The sequence below is a fragment of the Sciurus vulgaris genome (assembly GCF_902686455.1).
Source record: "Sciurus vulgaris genome assembly, contig: HiC_scaffold_144_arrow_ctg1, whole genome shotgun sequence".
Classification (NCBI taxonomy): domain Eukaryota; kingdom Metazoa; phylum Chordata; class Mammalia; order Rodentia; family Sciuridae; genus Sciurus; species Sciurus vulgaris.
Genome location: NW_027632909.1, coordinates 4,838 through 11,018, shown reverse-complemented (window position 1 = coordinate 11,018; position 6,181 = coordinate 4,838). Strand labels below are relative to the sequence as shown.

General features: G+C 36.0%; 1 pseudogene across 1 annotated transcript; it reads right to left on the bottom strand.

The window, feature by feature from the left end:
- Positions 1–4,087: 4,087 nt before the first annotated feature.
- Positions 4,088–5,082, bottom strand: LOC306652205 (olfactory receptor 14C36-like; annotated as a pseudogene). Its single transcript has one exon. The product of its transcript is annotated as an olfactory receptor 14C36-like (transcript).
- Positions 5,083–6,181: the final 1,099 nt, after the last annotated feature.

Genomic DNA, 6,181 nt, shown 5'->3' with positions numbered 1-6,181 from the left:
ATGTACATATAATATGTTGAAATAGACTCTGCTATCATGTATACCTAAAAAGAAAAAAAAATAATTTTTCATTTAATTCACATAAACTAGTGAGCTTATGGTTAATAACAAAATAATTTCTGATATTTATACAGTTTCCATAGTCTGTGACTTTCTGAAAGTTTGTTTTCAGAAAGAGTCATAAGTAGAATTAGTGACTTTTAGTTTATATGTAAGTATTAATTAACTAGATACCATAAGGCTGCTCTCTGAGATGCCAACATTTGGCCATGCTTCCAAAAAGAGTTCACAGAATTCAGATCTACACACATTCTCTGAATCACTTAGCTTCATTCAACCTTTGAAATTTTGCTAGCTTATTGGTTGAATAAGTGATGTTTCACTGATTTTTATTGTTACCTCTCTGATAAATTAAGGAAAGCAAGTTTTCAAAGAAATGTAGATATACATTTAATATTGTCAAATTTCTTGAATTTTCCTAGAAATAAGAAATCATCTTTTAATCAATCAGTGTACTAGGTTTGGTAATAATGTGCTACACTTAATAAATAATCATAATTTATATGAATTAAATACTATTTCATTGAACTTCTGTCATTTAAAATATGTCATATCTGCTTAATGATAAATTCATGATTATACATTATGTTTAAATCACTTTGTATTAATATAGCCTATGTTTATGTCTTTAAACAATCTGGAGTTCAGTTTTGATATATTTTTAGATAGGAAAACAATTTGTTTTACTCAGCATACTGAACAAATTTTCTCCAAACCAAATGATAACATTTTTTTGTTCTTTTTATATTTAAGTTCTTCTTTATCAGATAATGTTTCTAAAATTATAAGACTTTGTATTTTATTGATTAATTATAATTATATAGAATGGTGGAATTTGCAGTAACATATTTGTACATGCACACAGTATGACAACCTAATGTGGCCAATTTCATTACCCAGAATTTCCCTTACCTCCCTACCCCACTCTGATTCTTTTCTTCCCCTAAGCTGAGCTCCCTGTTCTTTTCCTTTTCCTTTTCCCCCTCTAGTCTCTACTTATGACCTGTATAACCCAGTATTTACTGTTTGTATTAATTCACTTAACAAAATATTCTCAAGTTTCATCCATTTTCCTGCAAGTGACAAAATTTTATTTTTTTGTGACTGAATAAAACTACATGTTGAACTTGAGTCTTCTAACATATTTTTCTTCTATTGTAATTTTGTCCCTTATCATTGCTATTAATCATCTATGCATATGTAAACTTAATCATTTAAGAAACACTGAAGCCCAATTAATTTTGGGTATCAATCACCAGTAAAAACCAGCAGGTGTGATGTGGGTGCAGTTAGAAATGTTGATGCATAGAGAATCTGCTCTGAGGTTTGCAGAATTTTTCTGTTCCTGGTGAAGATAATTGAGCCCTAACATATTTTTATGTTCTTGTGTCTAAATTCTACTAATGTCTAATGTGAATGCTAAAAATATGTAACATAACTATAAATTACAGAATAAAATCAATAAATTGAATTCTCTAAAAGGAAATTTGGAGCAAAGCTGAACTATTTATTGAACTTCAATAAAATTTAATCTTTCTGCCTTCTGTTCCTCTTGTATATACCACAGTTTGCTTTTGTGGGTGAATAAGAGGACTTTTGTAAGTTCTTTTTGTAAGACTTTTGTAAGTTTGGTAACAATGTTGTCCTCATGGTGGAATTTATAATTTTTTAAAATATTTCCAAATATAAATAACAAATATTTATATTTTAAGTGTCTATGTTCTTCAAATGGCACTCTTCAAAGTTTGGGACATTTCTCTCTGGGGCTAACATCATTTTATTACAGCTGCACCAATGCAAGTGCAGTGAGGGTCAAGAGTGCCAGAGCATGCTCAGAACTGAAACCCTTACTGTGCCACATATTATCTACAAGGAAGCCTGAAGGAACCCATATCATCATCACCCTTAGTGGATTGACTGGCATATCTGCTGAAGAAGTATCAATAACATGATAGGCAACAAACAGATCCAAAATCAAGAGAAGTTAAAAGATGAAGAAGGAAATAGATAATGGAAGGAATAAAAAAAAAATGCCTATATCCAAATAAGTGCTCTTGCTCAGTCGACATGATAGCTCTGAACTCAAACACTCAACTGTCAAATAAAGAAATCTTATCAATCACATGCAGTTATTGATGAGTCACTAACCTAATGCATTTGAAGAACTTTTCACAGTGCTCACCACAATGTTTTAATTTTATGGCTTGGGATTTTGTATATAGAATAAGCATATTGTATTAGGTGCTAGTAGTACCTGGGAGTCACCATCTGGTCCTCCAGTAAGTAGATGCCACCCACTGCATTGCTATTCTCCTCTTCTGAAATTGGGTGAACCCCTCCTGACAGCTGGTGCGGACCTGTAAGTAGGACAATGAAACATCAGCAGAGATGTCTGACAGAAGCAGAGAACCAGTGTGTACACTCCCACATTCTCATTCTGTGCAGTCAACCTTCCACTGTGTAATCTCCCTTCTGATGCTCAAAACAATGTCCTGTCAAGTTTTCTAACTTCAAAACTGCTACACCTGTCTTTGATTTCACATGAACATCAGAACTTCTCACATGAGTGCTATTTTTTTTATTATGATTCTTATTGGAATCATAATATACATTTGCATTATTTTTGACCATAGATTTTACATTATTTACTGTGGACCATTATTTTTGAAACACACACTTTGATTGCTTTAAACATATTTACACAAACTTGCTTCCTTGTGAGTTCATTTTTTTTTTTTTTTCCCCACATTGGTGTCAACCTTCTGGGAAGGCATGTGGGGTTGCCTAGATTTACATTAATGCTTAGGATGGAACTTAATGTGGATATTTTGTCTCTGAGGTGAATCATTCTGATTGCTGGGCCCTCTCATTATTTTTCCCACATATTTTTATTCAAATGATTACATGTTATATTTCAGTGATACTGGGTTATTATTTTGTGATGTTTCTGTCAAGGGCACACTGTGTAGAAAGCCCCCTCCCCCAAGACCTTCATTTGACAGGTATTGTAAACTGAAAATAAAGCTGGAGTGCTAGGATTATAGTTGCTATCACTGTATAACCTACTACACAACAGTTGATACTGTTGACAATCAAAATCTTTTCTTTTCTTTTTTTTTTTTTCCAGTGGTAGGGTTAAAATGTTGCCTTGCAGGTTTAGGCAAGTGCTTTGTCACTGAGATGTACACCTCACCCTCAAAATAAATCTTTCAGGTATTTGATGCTAAAAAAACAAAATAACATTATTTTAACCACAAAATGTTCTGAACGAATGTATGGAGTTTAATGAAGTAAGAAGTGGTAAGAAAAGAAGTCTATATTCCTTTAATCATTCTAGCAAATCATTTTAAAAACATATAAGCAAGCAAGTAAATGTCCCCACAACCCTTGAATATGGTTTTGGCAAACACAGTTCATTTGGTGAGGGTGATAGAGCAGCCTCTTTTCCTTGCAAAGGAAAGGAAACTTGTGAGACTCTGCAGTAACCCTGTCCTTGCTCCCATTCCTCCCAGTTATCTTCACAGAGCACACATGTTCCTCATATATATTTTTTATATTTAATTTTGGATGAGTGAATAATGTAATGCTTGCATTTCTTCTAATATAACCCATTTTGCCTTTGAAAATAAATTGAGACATTTTAATCTTAAGTTTATTACTATTTAACAAATGCATGACTGTACAATAGAATTTTAACACAGAATCCTCCTAAAAATAACATTTAGGCTTTCTAAGATGGGTTATATTTCAGTGGTCAGGATTGAACCCAGGGTCTCACACCTGCTAGGCAAGCACGGTACCACTGAGCTACACCCAGCCTCCTAAAGTTGGATTTTAGTGAGAGTCTTTTAAATTGAATAACAGGTATATCAGGTCATTCTTCTTAATGTCCACTCTGTTACCCATGGCATATCCAAATTATCCAAAATCTTCTCAAAAGGAAAATGTTGATGTAGGATGTATTTTAATGGTCTTATGTATTATATTCACATAAGAAATATGCAATAATCTATCCTAATGAATCACCTCAGTTTATTACCAAAAACGTGAGTAGCTTAGGGCAAGCCTCTTTCATTTCCAGTGTATTTCCTGAATTAAACATGCTTGTCAAGATTTCCTTGATAGCTCATTTTATTTCTTCATTTCTGAAACTGTAGATAACAGGGTTGAAGAGTTGGGGGATGATGGAGTAGAATACAGAAAGCACAATATCGTGGGTGGTGGCGGAAACTGCAGATGGCCTCAGGTAGATGTAAAAGCCTGAGCTGTGGGGACTCAGCTCATTCTCACACCATGAGAATGTGGGGGACACAGGTGGAGAAGTCCTTTTTTTCTATCTGCTCCAGCTGGCAACCTGAGCACAGTAGAGAAGATGTAAATATAAGACCTTAGGATGAAGACAAAACAGCCTCCACTGATCACCAGGCTAGAGACAGCAGCAGTGACCTTGTTACTGAAAGTGTCAGAGCAAGGGAGCTTCAGCAGAGAGGTGATGTCACAGAACAACTGCTGGACAATGTTCGACCTGCAGAAGGGCAACCAGAATGTATTGCTGGTGTGCACAGCAGTGTAGATCAGACCACTGAGCAGTGAGGCCAGAGTCATTCAGGTGCATGTGCCAGGGCTCATGACTGCCAAGTAGTGGGGCTGGCATATGGCTACGTAGCACTCCAAGGCATGACAGTGAGATACACGAGCTTCACATACACAAAGAAAACCACCAGGAACACTTGAACTGTACACCCTGCCCTTGAAATGCCACTGCTGCCCAGCAAGGAATTTTTGCATGACTTAGGGACTGTCATTGAAATGTAGCAAACGTCCAGGATGGACAGGTTTCTGAGGAAGAAATACATAGGCGTGTGGAGACTCTTGTCGATGGTGGTGACAACCATGATGAGAATGTTTTCCATTAGTCATGAAGTAAATTAGAGAGAACGATGTAGCAAGTAAGACCAGCAGGTCTTGCACATCAGAGAATGCTACCAGAAGAGAGTCCATCATCAAGGTGGAGTTAGGCATGTGTGGGCACAGTTCCTGTCTGGGAAGGGGAGAGAAGTCCCAGAGCCATGTTAGCAAGTGCAGTATGACCTCTTCTTCCTATTTACTTAGTCACTTATGCATGCATTTTGTGGTTCTGGGGATGGAAGCCAGAGGCTCAGATGAGCTGGGAAAGTTCTCTACCAATGAGCAACCCACAAGCCCTTGATCTCTCCCTCTTCTTATCTGTACCCTGGGCCTAGCATTTTTAAAGTAATGATTCATTCGAGTACATGACATTCTTTTTATTCAAATTGAGAAGATGCTCCATTGTTATTGTTCCTATTGTTTGTAAGTTTTTGAAGGATTAATTTATGCAACATTTTGTCTATGATGGGGTAAAGCTCTTGATATTATATACATGTTTTTAATTCTGAATAAGTTGCAACATCACAAAAATATTTTTCTCATTAATTCATCATATACAGTTTTGGGTACAGAAGTTGACAACTGTTCATCCTCATTACTATGATATTATCTTGATGTGTTTAACAATTGAACAAATTCTGTGTTCTGGAGAGGATTTTGTTGTTGTTTATTTGTTTTCATTGGGTGGATACAATAATTTTCAGAAGTTAGGAGTATAACTTCTATTCCTGTTTATCTAGTTCAAAATCCTAGTGTTTTTATGGTGTAAAATGCACATTTATTTATTTGTGCATGCACTGGGATTGAACACACCTTATGCATACTAAGCATTTGGCCCAACAGTAAGCTACATGCCAGCCCCTGAGCTCAGGTATTATGAACAGGCCCAGATTTTGCTTCTTTATTGAGCCACAATAAAGGTCCCTTCCTCCTGTGGAACATGGACAAGATTAGATGAGCTAACATGCATAGCACACTTGGAAATGACCCAGGACCCCACAATGTTGGTTTCACTGTCAGGAATGTCACCATTGTGATTGCCCTGTCTCAACATCTTCAGAGAATGTACAGCTATGAACACTGTTTATGAAGAGTTCTCTTATTAATTCTGACTGTCTCAAGGTCTGGGGAGTTAATACTTCAACCTCTTTACAGACAATTCCTGTCTTGTTTTCAGCTGCTGTTTCATAACAGCTACTGTTGCATATCAAGC